The following is a 25,118-nucleotide window of genomic DNA, read 5'->3' as shown; positions in this document are numbered from 1 at the left end:
TATCAAGGTGATATGGGTCAAAAATAGCTCAAATCGGTAGTGTGTTTAATGGGCAATCCATAGGGGTTTTTTATGGAGACGCTTACATCAAAGCATTTGGTATAGGGTAAAGTCATCAATTGCTGAGAATGCGCCAGCTGGCGAGGATCACCAGATATTTTTATGATAAGTTGTAAATTCCAATAATAATAAATGTAAAATAAATAGTTTATTAATGCACTATTGAAAAAATCAGACCACAAACTTGCTTAATTTTTTTTTGATTTTTATATATGGGACATTCTACACAATATTTGCCACAACAATTTTTCTTTCACATATGCCACGCAAAGTTTAAAAGAAAATAAAAAAAATTGTATGTTCATAAAAAGTACCCTTTTTAATTTATTATGCTGCAATATTAAGCAAAGATATGCAAATTCATGCAGAAAATTAAATGTGGGGCTTTTCCTCAGCTTTCGAATAAAGTATAGTAAAATTCACTTTAATTATTTATTCAATAATATAAATCAAATATTTATAAACAAATAGATTTTTTTTTCAATTTCGGTCTGTTTTTTAAATCTTTTAAATTTTAAATAAAGAACTAAGAGCTAAGACTAAACGTTTTTCTTGATCTGGTTAAAATTTAGGAGAGGTTATTAAAATACTTTCGAAGCAATGCATTTTTGAATAGCGGCTCGCGCGCGCGACATGTACCGCAGCGAGACATGCTCGGAGCCTACGCGATAAGTAAAACACAACCATCCACTTGCAAAATCGTTTATTTTTATGCTGGTTATTTAATACCACTTTTTGAAATAAAAATAAAAAATTTTTAAAAACAGGACCAAATTAATAAAAAAACACCTACTTGTTTATAAATATTTGATTTATATAATTAAATGAATAATTAAAGTAGATTTTCGTATAATTTATTCGAAAGCTGAGGAAAAGGTCCACATTTTATGGAAAAAATCTACTTTTTTATGAACATACATTTTCTTTTAATTTTCTCGAAAACTTTAGGTGTTATATTGAAATAAAAAAATACGTATCGAATATTTTTGAGTTTTAAACAAGAAAAAAAATATTATACATGAAAACAAATTTTGGTGGCAAATATTGTAAGATGTGCATTGACGGAGAAAATGTTAGATGTAACAAACAGAGCGACTTGATTGGAATTTATCTCGTCAAACGCTGTTTTTCACACATACACTTTTTATCATATTTGTTAATTTTCCAAATAAAAATACATACAGGAATTAAGTCTGGATAAATTTGCAGTCCAAGCGAACATGTTTTAAAGCTGTAGCTGTCTTTGTTTTAATGAAAAAATAATAAGCTTCCAAAATCAAAAATTAATTTTGCGCTATTAACACACTAACCTAAACTCAACATAAAATTTTACTTATTATTTTATAAAAAGAAATTTTTTTATTTCTTGATATTGAAGAGAAACGTTACCTGGTCATCTTTTTCTTTGATTGAAAGCATTTCAGAAGTTGATAAATGCTTACGTAGAAAAGATAAAGAATTCTGGAAGTTTTGCACATTTTTTTGTTGTACGTTTTTACGATACATACATTCAGCTGGTAAGCTTCACAAATTATAAAAAACCTGGTTATCTTACTTAGAGGAGGTAACATTACATATACTTTTCAGATTACAGAAAAATGTTTGTATGAATTTATGTGTATTTCCATTTTAAAAGCCGATTTTTGTAGGAAGGGCAGCGTTTTCAAATTGATTATTTTTTCTCCAAGACTGTGAAATTCAAATTTAATTTTTGCACTATAGTGAGGTCTACAGTATTATCTATAAAATATATTGTAATAAAAGAAAAATATTGAACAAGCCGAATTTTCCTAATATTAATAAACGCGAATTCGTTTGAAAAAAATCTTGTTTAATATTTGTTTTAATCTTTATTTTGAACTTTTTAACAATGTTAGAGTAGAATTAAAAAAAAAAAATATTGTTCGTTCGGACGACTGACTGATTTAAAATGTGCGGCTTTCCCTTTTTAAGCCGATTAAGTTTTTTAGAAAATTAAGCAATCTTACATTCTTAAGAATAATATAACGGTTAAATAATTTATCCTGTATTTTCGACTATAAAATGATTTTCAAACAAAAAGGATTTAAATTTAACCAATCATTTGAATTTTCTAGCTCGCAAGTTTGAGCACGCCTAGAATGCGCATCTCTTGGGTCTCGCGCTTCGTACCCGATAATGCATTTACCTCGCACTACGCGCTTGGACATTGTACATTCCTCAAATGTTTGTGTAGGATTTTTAAAATTAAATGTCAAACAATCGACAACAGCCATTTAGCGCTTTTATAGCACCAGTTTGAACGGATAGATAGTCCATGTTCAGTCAAGCGTGAATAAACAGGAGCGTAGCGATAAAAGGCTGTTCTTTAAAACTGCGTCACGTTGCCTCAGATTATTCTTAAGTGGGAGGGATACTCGTTTGCATAACGAATAAGCATGAGAGTGGGTTCTCGTCGAGCAGCAGTGGGGCTCCGATGCTCGAAGCCGATCTGACCAATCGCATTATTTAATGCGATCAAATTCTATACGATGGCTTTCAAACCTCTTTTTCTATCGTATTGGCTCGGCAGAGAGACTGCAGTGCTCTTAATTTTGGTATCTTTCCATACTGCGCATGCGTCGCTTCAAAAATTAGATTGGTAACTATTGGCACACTTATTGAAAATGATTTTTTTTCGTACACAAATATTTACAACAGATAATGATGGTAAATGGCATGCAAGATATAGAAAATTATTTTAAATTTCGCTTATGCATGCATATGGCTACAAAATAGAGATATTATTTCTGATGCTGCTGTCTTCGAATGGGTTAAGCAAGCGGGAGATATATTAAGAAAGCGGGTGATCTACATATTAGGAAATAAAAAATATTTTTTTACTATGCGGGAAAATCCAACAAAAATTATTCACATGGCCGTGGTGCTTACGATCGGAAAACAAAAAAGAAAAGCGTTTTCATCCGAAGCAGAACTCTTTCGGGTTTGTTCCTCAGAATAAAAAGCTCCTTGATTCAAGGCACTCGGATTGATCTTTTTGACTGTTTCTGACATCCTCTATAAAAAATCAAATATATTGGTAATTAACCATGAGCAAACAAAGTAGTCTTCACATGCGTATCATAAAGTTGTTCATTTTTTTCTGAAGGAAAGTGATAAAATGTAACATAAATTTTATTGTAATTTTTTTAGCACCTTTATCTCATTTCATTTACCATAAAGCATGTCAGTGCAATACTAGGCATTTTATTTGAGTTCTAAAAGCGGCTTCCGGTTGGATCGAAGGAGACTCAGCTTTCGCTCGTCGTTTGCTGATTTTTACGAGAGCATGAAAAGAAGAAAGATGTCGAAGTTGTTAAAGATCCATATTACGTCCAGTCAGCTTCGTAAATCCACTTTATGGATCGATATTAGATTTCCTAAACGACTGCGAAAAGATGGCAAAAGCCGTAACGACGAAAATACGCTGGACTTACTTTCTCAAAAATTGTTATCGAAACTTCCTCAAATTCTCTCTCCACATTTCTTCCTTTTCAAACAATTCCCTTTTTCTTTTATAGAGGAGCTCAGAACTATAGGGGAACTTTGTGTAAAGCAAGTATTGGAATTTTTTATCGACAACTCGTCTACGAGTATTTTCTTTCTCTTTAGCCTACCCTCTATTTTTCGCTTCAACTTATTCGTTTCAGAAGTATAAGCATATTCTGAATGTACCTGTAACATTGAGTTGGATCTGTCACAGCTAAATTTCAGATATGATTCCGACTATAATCGAATTGCTATATTTTTTATTTTGCACAATAAGTTATGACAGAATTTAACATGACTACCCAAATTTTTGACAACATTTCTTCTAAAAATATTAGGTATGGATCTTAACCTGTCATATTAAGAATAAGGTTTTAAAAAATACTGGGAAAATGTGTCTTCTTTGAAATTAAAGTATTATAGATGATCTATTTTTAAGTAAACTTGTCTGGGAAATCTTTGATAATTCGGAATCGTTTCATTTAGTCGTATTAATTATCCCTTAAATAATATATGCCACCCCATTGATTGCTATAGTGTTCGGCGAGCTACTTTTTTCAGTAACTATTTAGGACAATTACTTAAATTATGTCACAGCTCGGGGGTTGGGCTACTTATAAATTTTAATATTTTATTGTAAATTCCACAATTTTCATAAAAATACATCCTCTTTGGTTGCAAATTCAACTGTAGCTTTTTCAAATTCTTCTTTTTGCGTTTAAAATTCAATTATTTTCGTAGAATATTAAGATTTTGTTGAAAATTAATATTTTTTGCTGATAAGTCAACTAAAATATTTTATGGATGAAATATATTTTAGATGAAAATTTCTCTTTTTTATTTAAAAGTTCATATTTGTTAGTAGAAATATTGTATCTTTCTTGGATAAAATTGTAACTGTATTATTGGAAATTCAATAATTTCTTAGAAAATTTAATTTTTGTTTAAAATTCGTATTGTTGTCTTAAAACGATTCAACTGCTTTAGCAGAAATGACATCTTTCTTGGATAAAAAAGCTCTAATAGAAAATTTAACTATTTAGTAGAAAATTTACTTTTTGTTTAAATTTAATATTTTCTTGTTGAAAAGAGAACTGAAATCTTTTTTGGGTGAAAGTTCAATTAAAGAAAAAATGTTAGTTTTTTTATCAAGAATTCATATGGTTGAGTACGAATTCCACCTTTTTTGGATAAAAATATTTTTAAATTGAAAATTCAATTTTCTTCGTAGAAATTATTTTTTGTTACAAAATTCATATTTTGATCTTGAAAACTCAACTGGAATCTTTTTTGGATAAATATTAAACAATGTTCTTAAATTTAAAAGAAAATAAATTCATATATTTTAAGAGAAATTTTATCTTTCTTGCACAAAAATGCAACTATTTGTTAGAGAATTCTTAATTTTGTTAAAAAGTCATCCTTTTTGGTTAAAAATTCATCTTTTTCGATTAAAAATTTAATTTTTTCATTTAAACTTCTTTCTTGTTTGGAATATTATATTTTGATCGTATAAAAGGTAACTGAAATATTTTTTAACATGAAATGCAACTATTTTTTATAATTTACATGTTTGATTGGTTAAAATCAATGATTTTTAAAGAAAATTAAACTAATTGTATCAAAGTTAAATACATTGGTAACATTTTTTTATATTACAGGCGTATATCTTTTGTTGAAAATTTAACTTTTTGGTGGAAAAGTCCTTTCTTTTGTTTAAAATTAGTTTTTTAACTGATAATTTAACTTTTCCATTTTTTGTAAGATTAATGTTTTTTAGTGAAAAATTCTCCTATTTTCGTAAAACAAAATAGTTTCCTTTGATTTAAATTTAATTATTTGGAGATAAAAATGCATCAGTTTCGTGAAAAATTAATTTTTTTCTAAAGTTAAATTTCTTGTTTAAAAATTTAATTTTTGTAGAGAAAATTCATCTTTAGGCTTCAAGCGTCAACAATTTAGATACACTTACATTTCTTTTTTGAGTGAAAACTAGTTATTTGTTGAAATTTCGTCTTTTTGGTTTTGAAATGCTTTTTTTACATTCTCATCAAGAAAAGGTACTATATTTGTGTAAAATTTGACCCCCCCCCCCCGTTTTTGTAAAATGTCCACGTTTTGAGACCCAATGAATCCGAAAAACAGGTTTTGACGTTTGTGTCTGTCTCCTGGCTGTGGGCGAGTCCTTATCTGTGTGTCTGTGTGGGTGCGTGTGATTCTGTAGATTTTTAGTTTGTCAGCACGATAACTTTCTAAATAATTGACAGGTTGGATTGGCCTTTGGTATACTATTTAAGTGTCCTTAAATAAAGTTCAAGTTTGTTTGCCAACCATTTTGGGTGAAAATTCAAAAAGTGAGCGTAGTTTGAAAATTTCTTAGGCCACTTTTTTTCAAAATTTATATATTGTCTGTACGGATATTCATATTGTTTAATCAGACGGACAATTTATTTTAATAACTCTTTTCTATAAAAACAAAATTTACAAGAGTTATAGGATTTACATAATTTCAAAAAACACTTGAAAATTAACCTTTTTAGCCAAATAACTCACGATATAGGAAAAAGGCAAAAGAAGAAAAATATTTCTTTTTAAATGTCCTAAAAGACTGTTTCAATAACTTTTTAAATTTTTTTGAAAAATCGAAAATTCAAATTTTGACAGCACCAAAAAATAATAGAAAATCAAAAATTACATTTTGCGGTTACACTGTGCAAAATAGATTAAAAGATGGCTCGAGAAAAGTTCTGTATTTTAAAAAGATCCACAAATTTGATTTAAATCACTTTTTGATAGCATGCTTATTTTGTGTTTTGATTGTGAAAAACGATATTAACAATAAAAGAATCAGCCCGCTGCGTAGGCACATTCTTATCAGAACTAATGTTTTTAATTTTCTTATTCGTATCGTGTGTGGGTTTTCAAAAAATTTATTTTTTTGTTAATGTTCTTAATGCTATTTTTCAAGATTCGAACAAAAAACAGAATTACCGAAACATTATTCACGACAAATTAATTCATTTATACATTCTCATCAAGAGAAGGTATTAGATTTGTGTAAAATTTGATCCCCCCCCCCCCCCCCCCCCCCCCCCCCCCCCCCCCCCGTTTTTATCAAATATCCACGTTTTGAGACCCCCTGAATCCGAAAAACAGGTTTTTACCAATGTGTCTGTCTGTTCGTCCGTGGATGTTTTTTTTGTTTGCCCGATAACTTTCAAAAGAATTGACTGTTTGGATTTTACTTTGGTAAATTATTTAACTATCTTCAAATGAAAGTCGAGTTCGTTAGACAGCCATTTTGGATAAATATTCAAAAAGTGAGCACATTTTGAATATTTTTGAAACCACTTTTTTCAAAATTAAAAAATTTTCTCTGCTGATATTTATAGTATTCGAAATGAAAAACAATTAATCAAAATGACTTTTTTTGATAAAAGCAAAATTTACCACAGTTATAGCATTTAAAAAATTCCAAAAAACACAGTAAAATGATAATTTTAAGCCAAATAACGAATGTTGGGAAGAAAAATGACTTGTTGGGTTCAGAATAAAGTACAGCCCACAAACTTTCACCGATTTCGACGAAAGATTTGGAAGGAAAGCTAATAAGATTTCTAAGTGATTTTTGAATTGAATTTTCAATTTTTTTATAAATAAATAAGTAGGACAAAAAAATGGTCTTTTTCTATTTGTCATTCCCGGTGCTCGTCAGTAACAGGGAAATAGTTGAAATAGCTTAAGTTACATAAAATAGCATCAGTTAAAGATATTTCAGTATCATACAATATAAAAAAAAATTTGTTATCAACAAATTATTTGTTGAAAACTTTATTCTGCGATTTTCCATAAATACATGTTTTTACATTCTCATTATTTATGATTGAGAAAGTATTAGAATTGTCGGAAATTTAACATCACAGTTTTTAAACGGATCTCCACGTTTCGAGACCCCCTAAATCCGAAAATCAGATTTTTAAGATGGCTTCTATCTGTCTGTCTGCCTGTCCGTCCGTCCGTAAACACGATAACTCTCGAAAAATGACTTTTTTATCAAAAGAAAATTATCAGAGTTATAGCGTTTTCAAAATTTTTCAAATCAACCGAAAATCAAAATTGTAAATAAAAAAAACGCACGATATGAAAAAAAGTCAAGGAAAGAAAAACCTTTCTTTTTGAAAGCTCTACAAGATTATCATAACAAATTTTTGGATTTTCTTCAAAAAACGAAAATTCAAATTTTGATTAAGAATCACTTTTGGATAGGACGCGTAATTTTTGTTCTATTCGTGAAAAATAACATTGAAAAAAATAAAATAAAATAAAAAATAAATGTGTGGAAAAACGACGAAAGTTACGAGAAAAAAAAATTCAACAAAACCTGTTTACAAATGTGTCGGAAATCGAGCGCGTATCGCGAGTGTCACGGTGAGAATGTGTACCCCAAAGCCTACAGAGATTTGAGAAACTTAATCTTTGACTATATTCAATTAAGTAGACAATTCAGAATATGAAGACGCATATAAATACTGCCATCTAAAAGAGATCTTTTTGATAAAGTTTTTTTCAAGCATTCCAAATGCAAATAATAAATATCCGAGCGCGAAGTCCGAGGTAACCCATTATCGAGCGCGAAGCACGCGATTCAACCGTCGCGCGCCCTAGGCGCGCTCAAACTTGCGAGCCTTTCTTATTTTATTTTTCAATTATTTTGTTAAAAATTTATATTTTATAGCAGGAGACATTTTATGCTTAAAATAAATTAATAATTTGAAAATTTTAAATTTGTATCTGAAATACTGTGTTATTCCTTTTATAAAAGATTTTATGTTAAAAGTATTAGAAGATTAAAATGTTTAATTAAACTAGCAGTAAGTAGCCAAACATTTCTTGAAACTAAAAATTACCTACAGAAAGAGGGGGGGGGGAGTAAAAATATGTTTTATGGTTTGTTACAGGGGGGGGGGGTCTTAGAGAGGGCCTATAATCCGATACGTAATTTAAGTACGGCTTACAGTTACGTTTCTTGCAACTGTAAGTAGTTAGTTACTACCTAAAGAAACTTAATGCTACCTAAAAAGTCACTTGTTTTGCTTCCTTAATTTTATAGGTTAAGAATCCGTATAACTTATATGACCTTTTAGAAAACCTTAATTTAAAAATAAATAATCATTTGGTTAAAGTAAATAAAAAATATTTAATATATTTTGGCAAGTGAACAATAATATATATTTAGACTAAAACTCAATATTCTATCATAGACTTTTCACTAAGAATTAATATTCTCTTGTATCGGGCACTGAATGGGTTTTTTCCCGCATTGTTCGGCAGGATATTCAATTTGGAAATTCTATTCCCCCATTTCACGGTACTATGCGATTCATAACTTTCGACTGATAAAAAAGTTGAAAATCTATTTGTATGACTGTAAGAAAGATTAATTGTACCTCAAAATTAGTTTGGTGAAATTCAGTGAAATTTGGTTAAGTTTAAGATCAGGAAACAATTTTAATTTCTGACATCTCAAGTAAAAATATTATATTTTTAACAGAATAAGTTATTTTTCAACATACTATTTGGATTTTCTACAAAAATAGGAACTTTCAACGAAAGAGTTTAATTTTCAACCAGAAAAGATTTTTCTGTCACTATTTTCAATAAAATAGTTGAAGTTTTAACAACAACAAAATTTAATTCTTTACCGGAATAAATGCATTTTGAAAAAAAAAGTTGAATTTTCGATTTAAAAAGATAAACTTTCAATAAAAAACTGAATTTTGAAATTAATGGCTGAACCTTATGCTAAAATAGCTATATTTTTAAGGGAAGACAAACATTTTCAACGAAACCTGTAATTGAATATTCTACCACATTTAAACCAAAAATAATAATTTTCAAGAAAAAAGTTGAATTTCAAAAAAAAAGTTCATGAAGTTTTGACAGAGAATGTCGAATTTCAACCAAGTGTTTAAATTTTCAACTAGAAAAGACAATTTTTTCAAAATAGCAGCTGAAGCTCTACAGACATTTTTGCTAATAGGGATGAATTTTCAAGCCAAAATACTATTCAACAAAAGGATTGATTTTTTCAAAATAAATGTTAGTTTTTTCAACTAACTCATTAAATTTTGTACCAAAATAATATAATAATTAAAAAAATATATGAATTTCCAACCAAAAATATAATATTTGATATTATTTCAAAGAAAGAAGATTTTAATTTTAAATCCAACACAGGTCAATTCAAGCGAAACCCCCTCAACCAAATCAGATTGATATTCTATCAAAATGGTTAAATTTTTAAAAACGAAAGAATGAGATTTTTTACCAAACAGATAAATTTCGAAACGAAAAAGTCGAATTTTGATTAAGAAAAAAATTCCACTACATTGCCGAATTTTCAAACAAAAAAGACTAATTTTCTACAAAACAGTTGCATTCTTTCCCGCAAATGTGAATTTAAAACAAAATATCTACTTTTCAACCAAATAGTTGAACCGCCTACCAAAATAATTTCATTTTCTACAAAAAATGTGATGTACTTACTAAAAGATACAAATTTTGAAAACAAAAAACCAAATTCTGAATTAAAAGAGAAAACAAATTCACTACATTGTTAAATTTTTAAACAAACAGTCGAATTATCTACGTAATAGTTGCAGTTTTGAACCGAAAATATAAATTTTAAACAAATAGCTACTTTCAACCAAATATTTAAAAAATTTATACCGAAATAGTTAAATTTTTAATAAATTACATGAATTTTCAACGAAAGTGGAAGTCCCATTTTCTACCGAGAGTTGCAATTTTGAACCGAAAATTTAAATTTACAAGAAAAAAGTTACTTTGTAATCGAATAGTTACACTTTCTACTAAAATAATTGAATTTTTAACCAAATTTATGCGATTTTGACCTAGTAATTAATTTTTAAACCAAAATAGATGAACTCTCAATAACAAATATCATCCCGAGTCGAAATATAACCCCTACTTTGATACTCTTCACGCTAATACTTCAGCGCTTTAGCCCCTACTTTAGCGTTCTTATGGGTAGAAATGTCCGAATCTTCCATTTGGGGCGTCAAAATAGAGGCTTAGTTTTTGTTTCTAATTTAATGCTCCACACTCTACCTTCCTGTACAGAATAAAATTATTTGACGAAAAATTAATAAAATGAAGCAAGAAGAAGACATAGTGACATTTGCTTAATGTTTCAAGTTATTTTTCACACGGAAAAAATATCCATTAAATTGTATAGAACTAATCCTATAGCAGAGGATATGCTAAGTAGTTTAATAAAAGTTAAAATCGTCTTTGTTTTACATTGCGTTTAACTAGTCCCGAAACTATAAAGAACAGTTCTATAAAATCAGAACCGATTATTCGCCATAAAAAATTAATCTTCTGTATTATTATATTATTACTATTATGCTCTAATATTTGTTCACATGCTTAAGCACACAATTATTTAACTATCTTGATTATTATATTATTATATATTATTATATTATATTGCAAAACCACTACACTATTTATAATCACACGCTATGAAACTTTTTACTCGCCCCGGGGGTTCGAATAGTTTCGCATTTCTAACGCCTAAAGCCACTCGGTTAGCCTAGCTTAAAGTATGTAAAAAAAATCTGAAATATAACCTACAGCTGTGCAAGGCCATCTGTAAATTTTTGTGACCCAGTCTTTAAAAAATATTGCTACGCTTATAATAATATATTTACTAATATTTCAGATTTTAGAAATATAACATATTTTATTGTATATTTTATGTGCTGAATCAAGATTAAAACCGAATCCAAAAATATTTCAAGATATTTTAAAAGATTGAAAAAAATTCAATATATATTTTCAGAAATTTAATAAATTTTAAAGGATTTCCACAAATTTCCGAAGATTTCAAAATATTTAACAGACTTTAAAGAATTCAAGAACATTATTCATATTTTAGAATTACTTTAAAATCTTAAAACTCATTTAAATTCTGCCAAAATTCCTTAAAAATTCTTAAAAATTACTTAAAATCTCTTACATTCATTAAAAATATCTTAAACTCTTTTATATAATTCGAAAACTTTGGAATTCGATTATAACTTCAAAAATTTTTTAATCAAATAACTCCCGTTAAATCCCTTGAAAATCCTAAAAATCTCTTTAAATACATAACAAAATTTTTAAATTACATGAAGATCCTTAAACTCTTTTGAATTTTTGAAAAATTATTAAAAATTATAAACTATATTAAATGACTAAAAATATCTTTAATTCATTATAAGTATTTTAAAGTCTTTAAAATCTCTTGAAGACTTTTGTACTTTTTGGAATTCTTCTAAAATCTTTTAAAATTCTTTAAAGTTACTTGAAATCTCTTGAAATTCATTTATAAACTTTAATATTTTTTAGTTAAAAAAATTGTTAAATCCTCTTAAATTATTTTGAAATTCATTAAAATCCTTTTAAACCCTTGACCATATTTTGTAATTACACAACAATACATAAACATATTTTAAAACGTTTGGAGCGCAAAAGGAAATTGAGGAATATGTCCGAATATGTGTGAATATTTTGGGATATTTCGGAATATTTTGAAATATCAAAACTTTTTGAGATTATGAAAGATATCCAGAATACCAAGAATATTGAGAGAATACGTGTTTTTAAAATTTGAAGAAATTCGGGTGAATTAGGGAAAGTTTAATTAGCAATTTAAAAATTATTAGTTTTCATGTGATTTGAATTAAACACAAACAATTGAAATTTTAAAGGCTTTGATTAAAAAAAAATTTAATATCACAATTTTTGGTGAATATAAACTTGGTCAGTTTAAAAGAAAGTTCGAATTCTTTAAGTTTCAAGGTTCTGGTGCAGATTTATTTCCATTTTTAATATTTCCCATTTAAAATTATTATTTAGTTTAGAAGTTTGTTTAGTATAATTAAATTTATTCTTTGATTTTATAACAATTCGCCTAATTAGCTTGAAGGTCAAATTATAATTTTGAATTTATAATTGTTCAAATTCAAAAGTTTGCAATCTTTAATTATTTAATTTTGAACACTTTTAAGTATAAATAATTTCCAATGATCTAATCTTAAAATACTCAATTTGCAAGGTTTTAACATTGTCCTATTTTCTACATTTTTAAACTGAAATCATTGAATTTCGTGATTCTTCAATGCAAAAGAAAATTGCGTGAAAGGAAAATCTATTTCTTTAGAATCTGTGGTAACTAATTGGGAGTTTTTTTTGTGGCACAGAAAAAACTCAGTACAAAAGAATTGTATTTTTCTTACCTTTTTCTTTTGGCGTTTCTTCTCGTGTATTTGATAACTTTTTTTTGGGGGGGGGGGGGTTTGGATCTGGGTTCTTTATAACTATCTCTAAAATCTTAGCGCTGGTTTACATTTTTCTTTAACTTGCAGCCACCGGATTAGAGCAAACTTCTTCCTTCTTGAACCCATTTCGATGTTATCACTTCAATATTTATTATTTAAAACCAATTTAACTGTTGCTTTCACGAACTTTGATGATGGAATTTTAGAGAAAACAACAAAGTATCTCACGAAGACGCAGGCGTTGAGGCAATGACGCCACATATTTTCTGCGTCAAAATTTAAGAGCTTTTAAAGAAAATTTAAAAATTCTACGGAGAATATGGAGCTTTAAAGGAGACATAAGTAAAACTCAAGAATATAGAAGCAAGACCTTCAATGTAGGGACTGAAGCTTACACAGAGGCAAAATAGAATGAAAATATCTTTAGGAGTGGCTACGTAGAAGCTAGTAGAATAAACAGCCGCAAAGTAGGGACAATACTTCCACTTGAAGTGTCAAAGTAGGGCCTATATTTCGACTCGGGATAGTGAATTTTATTTCAGCCAGAAAAGATTTTAATAGAAAACCGATCACAAATTCGAGAACCTGATTGGTTGCGAAACTGCATGAATATGATAAAATGTTTTAATTAAATTTATCTCTTAAAAAGATTACGAATTTTAGCACCATTAATTTTATAATTTAAAATTAAAAAAAAATCTAACCTTATGATGAAATTTATTTTAAAATTTTCGAAAATACTCTTAATAAAATAAAATATTTTAATTTAAAAAATTTGAAAACGTTTTGTGAAAGATTCTAGTAGATTTTACGACAATTTTCTGAATTTTGTAGTATTTTAAAATCTTTAGGAAAAATGAATTGTTTCACAAGATATTTAGAAGTTCCAGAAGTTCTTAAAAAATAAAAAAATAATTTAAATTTTGAGAAGATTAATTTTTTTAAAAATAGAATATAGATTTTTGTAGATATCAAAAAGAATTGAGAAGATTTCTAAGCCTTTTCTAAAGCTTTAAGAGAATAATAAAATTGTTCCCTGGATTTCCAGAAAATTAAAAATGTTATTTTTTTATTCTGAAAAATCAATTTTAAGAGAATATTAAAAAAGATTACAAAAGATTTTAAAACTTGTCAAAAAAGATTCTGGAAGATTTTAAGTTAATTTTTTTAATTGTGCAAATTTTTTGCAATTTCATAAAAATTTCGAGTAAATTTGAAAGATATTTAGGAATTTTAAAGTTTTAAGCAAATTAAAAATATGTAATCTAATATTTAAAATAATAATCCCTTTCGATTATAAAAGTTATAGGAAACTTTATGCAAATTAGGAAAATTTTTTAATTTTTAAATACTCTTGCACGATTAAATTAAAACATTCAAATTGTATAATAAATTATAAAAAATAATTGTTTCTTACGTTAGCGTTTTTTATCGGAAATTCTATTGGTATGCTACACATAAAATTGGTAATTTTACACCAATCTTATCAGATTTTTATCAAAGGATTTTTGTTTAAAATATTACATTTTACTAGTTTAAACAATTTCGGTTTGTTTCAGTGTTTTTGTCGAAAATAAGAGTTTGGATTAAACATCATACAAATTTCAAAGAAGATTCATAAGTTTTAAATAATTAAAAATTACGTTGTTGTTTAATATAGAACATTTATATTTACAAAAATGATTACATTTGAATAAGATTTTGAATATTTCAACAATTTTGATTATAAATAATATAACGTTAATGTTAATGTGCAAGAGCAACAGACCAGAAAAAGTCAGTCGCAAACTTGGTACTTTTATTAAATAATTCTTTTTTTTTCTTTCGTGTATTAATTCATATTGATCGAGGGATTTATTTTAATTGGTATTTTTTATAATTAACTAAATAAAGAGGAAGATTAATTTAACAAAAGATTTACAATATTTGGAACAATTTAAGGTTCTGTTACATTTTTTGTCGGATGTGGTTGATTTAAAAAATAATTACTCAATTTAAAAAAAAGACACACAATTTGAAAAAAATGTTTGATTATGTTATACTGAATATGGTTATATTATTCAGATTATCATTTAATCAATTAATTCGTAATTTTTGCAGAATTTTTCCGTTCTCTGCGGGCAACGCATGTATTAAATAAAAAATCATTGGGCTTTCAAGAAGGTAAACAGATTTTGATCACATTTAGGTTATGCTCGCATTTTTTGAAGAGGATTTTTAGTCTTAAACAGTTTTCTGTTATTTACAAAAAAAGAATCTGCTATTCAAAAAAAAATATCTTATTAAAAAAAAAAAAAATTTGTCTTTGAAAATTAGACTTACAATTTTGAACCATTTTTGGCAATGTAAGTGTTTTTGTCGAAAATTTTTATTGACAAAAAAACGCAACGGTGTGATGCGCTTAACAAAATATTATAAATTAATTTTAAAGTTGAGATACCAATTTTTATCAATGATGAAAAATGTTGTCCTTGCTTTTCTTTTCTATTACTTGAGATAATAGGTATTATAAAGTACAACAATTTTTTTATCATTTTTTTATATATTGTTTTTCTTATGAAAAAATTATCGAATAGAAATTTATGAAAATCACTTTGACGAAAAATACCAGTTTATAATGTATAATCTATTTATAACATGTAATCTCTGTTTATAAAAAATTGAATATTAAAAGAATCAGTGCATCAGATTTTTCATGATAAGGGAATTAATTTAAATTCCAAATTTTTTGCCTTGACAAGAGATACTTATTAGCCTAACTGCATTTATTCCAGACTTTTTCGCCACAATAAGATGATTTCCTCTTGGTGTCATCGACACCGCAATCTGTCTTCTGTCCAAGTTATTTACTTTTTGTGAGAGTGCATTTCCTTTTCAGCACTTGACCTTTTTTCTCCATGGTAGTGAACGATAGTCGTGCCCATAGAGACGCACATAATGCACTATGCAAATTGGCGATGCACATCTTCCGCGTTATTAACTCAAGCTAAGGTCCATTCCAGTCTCCAGACACAGGCAGTAACCCACTTTTTGCATTGGCAAACAAAAGAGCCACTGAGCTATTAAGGTGCCGACGCTTCGGGGAATCTTTTAGGTCCTGATACCGACACATTCACTTCTTTCCACCCCTACTGAGTCCTTTGAGGTAGGGGACTATATGTTGCTCTAGAAATCACCCTGGAGCATAGCATGCTCTTTATTTTATTCGCAATGGCCAACATTTTTTCTCGCCTCATCTCCTCCTGCTTTTATATTTATCTTTTGAGAAACTTCGAGCCAAATTCCACATAAAAGATAAAATTCAGCTCGGGCCGCTTTATCCACTAGATTAGGGGCACCGTACCGTTGTGGGCACCCAAATGTGGGGCAAATTTTAATAAAAAGGTTCGATTTTTTCCATATCCATTTGTTTTCAAGATTATATAAATATAATTTTTATAAAATTTCTAAGAAAATTTAAAAAGATTTTTTAATCTTTCAAATACTTGGTGTTATTTCTTAAGTGTACCGAGTTAAAAAATCAAATTTATCTAGTCTAAAAATAAAGAATCGCGAGATATGCGTCGCCGATTTGAATGGGTATTTACAAGGTAAAATTACATCAAAATGAATAATGCGTGTATTTATTATTTTGATCCCATGGGCCCTACGTTTCGAGATATCATGGTTTGAGTATTTACTCTTGAGTTCTGGAACCGCAGCGCCACTCGAATCGGCGACGCACATCTCACGACCTCTTCTTGTAAGTCAAACTTGGGTAAAGTATTGAGTAGCAGCTCCTAGGGAATAAATGTCGTAATTCGGAAAAATATTTAACGTAATGAAGAGAGTAAGATTTTCTGGGATTTTCGTGCATATTGTCTCTTTTGGCGACTCTTAGCTTTTCTAATAGCAATAAGAAAAATGTCGTCACGCACATTCTTAATAAGGGGTTTCGCGTATTATAAATTGATCATAAAACGTAGATTTGTCCTACAAAAATGAAAGTCAAAAACAAATTGGAATTTTTGAAAAAAGGCATATTTTTTCATTGTTCAATCTTAAAAGAAAGTCTCTTTTAGGCCTTTGAGGTTAAAAAGAGAGGATTTGATTTTTTATTGATGAAAATAAGCAATCAGCAGTTTTTGAGACTATATCATGTGCTTTAGTGATTTTTAACTCTTTTCATAACGATACACGAATTTTGCCTACTATAATTACAAAAGGTTTTTTTATGGTTATTTTCAACGGTCGCAACAATTCTTGGAAAAAATTAATAACTAACGTTAAAAAATGAAAGTCAAAGATAAATTGAACTTTTTGCATATGAGTTTTTTTTTGGACTAAAAAGAATGTTTATATCTTTGCCGTAAGTAACATGAGATAAGAACGTTAAATTTAATTTTGTACTGACGAAAACAGTTTTAAGCGCTACGGTAAACCTATGAGGCAAGCACGCACGCGCCTATTTTCCGAACGATTATTTTTTCCAACTAAAAATTAAATTGATCTTTTCACTCTCAAGAGTTTTGGATGAAAAACCCCAAAAGCACAAGTTTTATGGAAAGTCATTCTATGAAAAAGGCCAAATTCATTGTTATTTTTAAGGGCCAGATATTTATTTTTTCAAAAAACCGAGATGACAGATGAATAAGGGGTGAACAAACTATTGAAATAGTAGTAGATAAAATGTTTTATTGTAATTAAAAGAGGTAAGAGTCACCAAAACAGATATTATATTCCCAAAGACCACTTATAGCTTATTCTCATAAATAAAACTATAAATACTACTTTTAAACCTCAAGATTATTAAAGAGAAAACAATAAGCTTTCTTTTGAGATTAAAAATATGCCCTTTTCTTTATTCATAATGTGTCCCCTAAGGGTTTACATGACTTTCATTCGTTACAATCTTTCCGTTTATATCTATATTTTTTACAATCTTATCCTTTCTATACATACAATTATTTACAGCTATTTAGATAAAGTCTTATATCTAGTTCCTTATTTCTATTTCCTACGATAGCGCAATTTAGGACTTATTAGCAAACGAGTGAGCTCGAACGAAAGCGAGAGTGGAAACGAGAGATTATTTTAATTTTAATTAATTGAATTAATGTCCATTCTTCCCCTAGAATCTTAACCACATTTTCTTGCCAGCTTCCTGTATCTTCCATTCCTCTCCTATATCCTTCCCATACATACTCCCATGTTTCCTCCTCCCATTCACATATTCTACACTTTCTGTTCTCTTCTTTTCCGCAGTACATCCCCTCCCTTACCTCGTTTCCCAATCTAAATTTTGCTATTCTAGTCCACCTTCTCTCTCCCCATCCCTTTTCTAAATACTTTGGCACCCCTTCCTTTTTTATCATCTTATACCATTTATTGTATTTTGATTTCTTAATCGCCCCCCCCCCATCTTTCTATTAATTGTCTTTCCCTCTCCCTTTTTTCCAATTCTTCATAGTTTACTCCAGTTCCGTCTTCTATTTCTCTATCATTAAAGATCTCCCTCCTTTTTTCTTCCCATCTCGTTAATTCGATCTCCCTCCCTCTCCTCTCTTCTACCTCCATTAAACATTTTTTCGCCAACTCCCATTCCTTTCCCTCCCTTAGCTTCATCTCAAATTTCCATGCCCCCTTTCCCGCTCTTAAAGATAACTTATCCCTTTTCATTTCTTCTCTCACCATATATCCTGGCGTCCTTCAGTCTGCCCCCAGTGTCCACCTTATATACCTTTCTTGTAAACTTTCAATATCTTTCCTTTCTTTACATCCCCATATGTCTGCTCCATAACCTAATACCAGCTATACCAGCGTATCAATTAACTACATTCTCCTTCTCCAATTTTTCTTGAACCTTGTTTTTCCTATTCCCCATATCTTTTTCACTACCCCTGCTGCTTTTTTTATCCTTTCTCTTATATGAGCTGTATGATCTCCATTCGTTTGCAAGATATATCCCAAATGTTTATACTCTTTGACTTCTTCTAACTTTATTCCTTTCCATCCCGCTGTCTTTTCTTTCTTCCTTCCCTCTCCTTTTCTAAATCTCATTATCTTTGTCTTTTCTACATTTACATTTAGCTTTTTCCTATCTAAGTATTTCTCTAATCCTGTAATTAATCCCGCCATCCCTTCTTCATCTTCGTCCATCAACACTGTCGTCTGCGTATGCCAGTGTATATATCTTTTCCTTGCCTATCCTAACTCCTCCCCAACGAATGTGAGAATCTAATACGATATTCACGAAGTATACGATATTCACGAAAATCGAAAAACATTTTGCCCAAGTTTGACTCCTGAATCAAACAATTTTGACTTTTTGAATGGCTGTACTTGAGATTATAATTCAATCCTCCAGCAAAAATAAAGGATAATGATTAACCAGTTGCATTAAAAAAAAAGAATGTTCTAACCAAAAAGACGAATATTCAATTTATGATTTAAATTTTTAACCAACTGTGATGATAAACCTTCAAAAGAAAAAATAAATTTTTGATTAAGTGGTTTAACTTTCTCAATAAACCAAGATTTCAATTTTTAATTAATAGCTATTAAATTCTTTAAAAATATGAATTTTCAAATAATTGATTAAATTATCTATAAAAAAAATAATTTTTAACAGCAGCAATTAATTTTCAACCAAAAAGATGGATTTTAATGTAATAATTAAATAATTAAATAATAGATAAATTTCAAAATATTTTACGGAATATTACAAAACTTTTTAAGATTTCAAGTAGTTTCAAAAGATTTCAAGGGATTTCAAGAAAAGTTCAGAAACCCCAAACTATTTAAAATGGATAAAAGGATTGTCGTAGCATTTAAAAGTATTTCAAGGGACTGCACAACATTTTCAAAGAGTTCGATGGGAATAAAGATTTAAAATTACTTACACGGACTTTATGGGGTTGCAGAGAAATTTGTTATATATTTTAGGAAATTTTAAAAGGTTTAAAATATTATAGAATATTTCAAGAGTATTGAATTATTAGTACTTGTAAGTGCCTAATTAATTAGAAAATAAAAATACTTATTTTGGACTAATTTAGCCTTTATCAATAAAAAAGGATATGACAGCTGAAGTCTAGAATTAAGTCATAAATGTGTTCTTTTTAATGTTGACACGTTGTGTATTAATGTTATCGTTGCTAGTAATGAAAATTTTATTAAAATGTAAAACGGGAAGATTAAAAATTAAATATTGGTGAAAATTTTTCAATATTTAAAAGAAAATACAGCTGTATTTTTTGCAAATACAGATAAGGTCCACATGGCAGTAGCATTTTTGCGTAATTGCAATAAAACTTTTGAAAACATACTTATCAATTACAGTGTTTATAAAAATACATAAAAACTAGTCTCGCGCCAATAATGAAAATAAAATGTAACGATTTGTCTAAAGAATGAGAGAGAAAAAATTAATGGATACAACTGAAACAAAAGTTCTTCCGAAAGCACACAAACCAAGTTTGAAGCGGAAATAATTGTGTCCATGGTCGGATTTTCTACTTATAACTTAGCAAAGTATATATGGAGTATCTTGAAACTTGTTTCAGGAAATACGGCATCATTTGTAAAGAATATTCAGGAACTAAAAACACCTTAAAGAAGATTATAGTACCTTTGTCACATTCTTTAGTTTCATTGGACATCGTTTCAATGTTTGATATATTCCATTAAAACTTGCGTTGGGTTACAGTGAATAAAAATTTAATTCATATCATAATTTAACTTAAATAAGTCTGCATGAATTTTTCATAGCTGCTAGAACCATTTTTAATAATATGGATTTTATCATTTAATAGTGAATATTGTAAGCAGTTAAGTGGATTTCCTATTGGGTTCTCCGTCGTCTCCTATAATTTTACATTGTTTTTAGGATATGTGAAAAGAAGAGCTCTAGAAAAGTTGAATTTTATTCCTATTCTCTACAAACATTACGTAGATGATATTTTAGTCATTTATAAATCATAGTTCTTATCATTTGTTTTGTCGTGAGGTTGGTTTAATCAAATGATTAGTCCATAGGTAAATAAAGACAAAGAAAGTTTATAGAAAAAAAATGAGATCAATTTGAAATTACATTAGTTTAGAATAATTATCCGCTTTCTTTGATAAAAAGTGTAATTAAAAAAAAAACATTCATGAAATCTATAACAATTTAAGTAAGACAACAAAATAAATTAACACATATAAAGATTCAAAACATTTGAAAGTCACTTTACCTTATGTTGCAGGATTTTCTGAAACAGAAAGGATAATGATAATATTAAATATTTGTTTAGAACTGTGTATCTTGTAAAATTTAAGTGATGTAAAAATGTTCATGTGGGCAAAACAGAATAAAAAATATAGTTGATTAAGACAAAAGAGATAATGAAGTTGGTAACTTTAATACAAGTTTTCCGCAATATTTTAAAAATATAAAGCATTATATTGACATTGAAATCAATAATATCAAAATATTGGCTCGGGATAAAAGTACTTATAAAAGACGCATTATTGAACCTATTTTTATAAATTAATATCATAGTATTTCAATGAATCTATAGATTGCTAAAACTTTTGAAAGTGTCAGCGAATAATCTTTTATTAATTAAAATACAGTTGCTCTGTTTGTTTGCTTCATTTTTTATATTTACTTTGATTTTTTATAAAAAAGAACATCATTATTAGGTTCTATCCTATTCATGACACTCAGTGAGATCAATTTGAAAAAGGCAAATAGTGTTAGCCGTAGAGTTAAAATGAATAAACGAACTTTCAAGTGGTTTTGTTTTTTTATCAGAGGCTGCTTGATGTGCGTCGCATATTCGACTGGGACTTTACAGGGAGAAAGTATAGCGAAATCGAATAGGCACGTTTTCTTATGCACTCGGACTTAGTTTCTCAGATATTTTAAATGAATGTCTATTGGATCGAAAGCAAAAATACGCTCGTAATGAAGTATCATTCATTTTATCCCTGTAAAGCCCCAGTTGAATCAGTGACGCACATGTTGCAATACCTCCTTATTATTATAAACATTTATTTTTACTGGAAAACCGTAAGAACTAATAATAATTCCTTACATAATTTAGCATTTTTAGTGCAAAACAACTTAGTACTTAAAATATTGAAATAGTCACTGATGGCGCGCATAGCGCGCGTGTTTGCTAGTGCTTTAAAAACAATTGGGGAAGATTAATATTGATCTTTTGTGCATGGAGTTTCACTTTTTTTTCTTATCTTCCGAAAACTTTTCTTTCTCTTTCAATTTCCATTCAGGGAGTGTCTACAGTCGCTGTAAATCCCAAGGACAAACCTCTACCCTCTTTCGTCCTATTCTATTTGCATTTCCTGGGTTTCTATCCTCTTATCTTTTCGTTCTCTGTAACGGAAAGTGGCGCGAGCGCAGACACATTCCAAAACAGTGTCTTTTCTCTCTTTCGTCATCGTTTACTTTCTGTTTCAGGTTGATAAATAGAGTGGATGGATGCACGCCGATTCGTTTTATATTTTCTTTTTCTCCAGCGAACTGAGACGTATATGTGTCTAAGCCGTCGCTCTATTACCGACAAAACATGAATAATTCACAGCTGATGCAAGGCGATACACCTTTTCTGCTTCTAACCCCTGCACAAAGAGGGTAAATAATATGTGATGAATATTTGATTTTAATATTTTTCCTGGAAAATGTTAGAAGGCGTACATCATATTTTGTTTTTATCCTTTTTTACTGACTGGAGATAGAAAGTTAGTTTTGGATAAAGTAAGGAGTAGTTAACTACAGAAAAGGGTTTCGTAGCCTATTAAGTCGTTTATAAAGTCGCTCAAATATTCCCCTGCCATATATTTCCTTATTTCACCTACTACCCCTCTTCTCCTATAATTTTCGTTCTCTAACTTCACCTCCCTTCCCACACTACTCCTCCCCTTACTTCCTTCTCATGATTTTCTTGAATCACTTTTCTTAATGATAATTCTGAATGATAAATCATGGATTAACTGTTTATTAGAAAGGCTTTTGTTTTCTGGAAAAATAATCGCGCAATTTGTTATGAATTTAAAAAAAATGTTCGACCCGTCGTTCAAGGCTTTTAAAACTTCAAAAGTGTAATTATTTTGGTGGTTGAGTATAGATGACTAATTAGTTACATTATATCAATAAATATCAAAAAATTATGGCAACCATAACTGAAAATAATTATACCCTAATTATGTTTGGAAAACTATGCTTAAAAGTGAAAAAGACCACACTCTATAGAATTTTGAAATTTTATTATGTGCTTTCTTAATGAAACTCAGATATTTTCAGCCTGAAGTGATTAAATATGACTTTGTAAAAGTTAAAATATGTGCGGCTGATATAGAGCTACTCTTAATCTTTTTTAAACTGCTGCCTTTTCCAATTGCAAAATAATGTATTTTCCGTGAAGTAAAAGTTAAAAAATTATTTTCGTACTTTTCTTAAATTTCCAGAGGTGCTTCTGTCAAGAAAGCTTTTTCTGTTAAGAGCGGTTTTTCACTTTTGAAAGTAGTATTCTGTACAGAATTAGAATAAAATTATTTGTAGTGATGATTGCCATCCTTTTATTGTCATACGTATTGCTTTTATGTTGCCAATTCGTAATTTCTACAAAAAAAAGAAATTAATTAAACTTTTCCACCTTTAAAGGAAGAACACTTAAACGTACGAAGAACACTTAAATTTTAAGCAGTTGAAGTTCAGTTTGCAATACACTGAACTCTCGATCAAATAACCCCCGATTTACGAATTCCTACAACTGCTGGCCGATGCAGTTGCGCAGTCAGACTGAAGCTTGGCAGAGCCCGCGGGGCCTGGAGACCGTTGCTTAACCATCCAGCAGCATAGCGACAAAGGGGCAGTGAATGGTAACTCACGCGCGTCTGGTGCCTCATAGATTCCACACTGCTGGCTGTTTACGTTTGAATTTCCTCGATGGAGGATCAAGGCTACTTGCAAGTTTGCCCCGAAACCGTTTTTTTTATCGGCAGTTGAGTGTAATTTCAATAAAAAATGTGTTCGATCAAAAACATTATGTTTGGTAATTGTTTAGCCATGAACAATTCAAAATTATAGGATTTTCAACAATTCAAACTTGCAACTTTCCATGTTAAAATGTAGTTTTGAAATATTTTTAAAATTGAAGCTTATTTATTCAATAGATTTTTAATTACGAAATAAATATATTTTACATCTTAAATTTAAAGCCTAACATTATGAGTGTTCTGTTTCAGAACTACTAAGCTTAAAAGTCCTGAATTTTAAATCTGGTCCCGATTCTAAAAATATGCGTTTAAATTTAATTTCGAAGTACTAAATTAAAAATATTAAAACTGGAAACCCATTTATGCATTAAATTTTAAATTCGAAATACTAAATCGAAAATAATAAACTGGAAACCCATTTCTGGTTTGTCCAGGGAAAAATTTCGTAATACTACACACCCGAGTAAAAATGCTTCGATTTGAGTTAACTTGATTATGTCTTAAGTTCGTCTCCAAAACATCGATGTCTGGCTGCGTCTCAAAACTGAGTCGAGACATAGGCCTTCGTCTTACTTTTATGGCCACGGAAGGTGAGATGGCGTTTACTTGTCTCAAGTCGAACCTTGTCTTGGCTATGACGACGTTTACTTGTCTCAAGACTAGCCTTGACTTGGCGGAGATGGTCGAACCTTTTTCGCCTCATAAATGAAATTAAAATTGATGAATGAAAAATTTGTAATTATTAAATTAGTTATTTTTAGTTTAAAAAACAGAATCTATAGGTCTGAGCGAGTATAATCCTTACAAATTTTCTTTAAAAAAAATAATAAAAATTGTAACTTTCTAGAAGGATTTCCTAAGCCGTTAGAAATAAGTAAAAACAAACAATATTTTCGGTATCATCGTCAAACAAGTATAATACAATGAAAATCAGTAAATGAGTTGATTGAATATATATATATATATATATATATATATTGTATAAACATATACAAGATTGTTTAATCATTAACAAAGATTAGCTTTTATGAGCCAGAATGACCCTTTTTGTTAGGACAGGTATACACTCGAAGTTATAAACCGCTCGTGTTGGAGTCATAAAAATTTGACTCAATAGATAAATTTATGTCTTCAAGACATAGAAACTTGTCTCCAAGACATAAGTTGAAGTCTGGCTCCGTCTCAAAACTAAGACATTCTCAAGTCGACCTTTTCGACTTCAGC

General features: G+C 29.1%; 1 protein-coding gene across 1 annotated transcript in view; it reads right to left on the bottom strand.

Annotated features, from left to right (window-relative positions):
* LOC117179121 (protein rhomboid) overlaps positions 1 to 25,118 on the bottom strand; it is a 573,161-nt gene that overhangs the window by 263,849 nt on the left and 284,194 nt on the right. Inside the window, exon 2 of the mRNA XM_033370792.1 lies at positions 21,128 to 21,145. The gene's annotated coding sequence lies outside the window, so the exon portion shown is untranslated. The remainder of the gene's footprint in view (positions 1 to 21,127; positions 21,146 to 25,118) is intronic.

The sequence above is a fragment of the Belonocnema kinseyi genome, chromosome 8 (assembly GCF_010883055.1).
Source record: "Belonocnema kinseyi isolate 2016_QV_RU_SX_M_011 chromosome 8, B_treatae_v1, whole genome shotgun sequence".
Taxonomy (NCBI): Eukaryota; Metazoa; Arthropoda; class Insecta; order Hymenoptera; family Cynipidae; genus Belonocnema; species Belonocnema kinseyi.
This window is presented reverse-complemented; position numbering and strand designations above follow the sequence as displayed.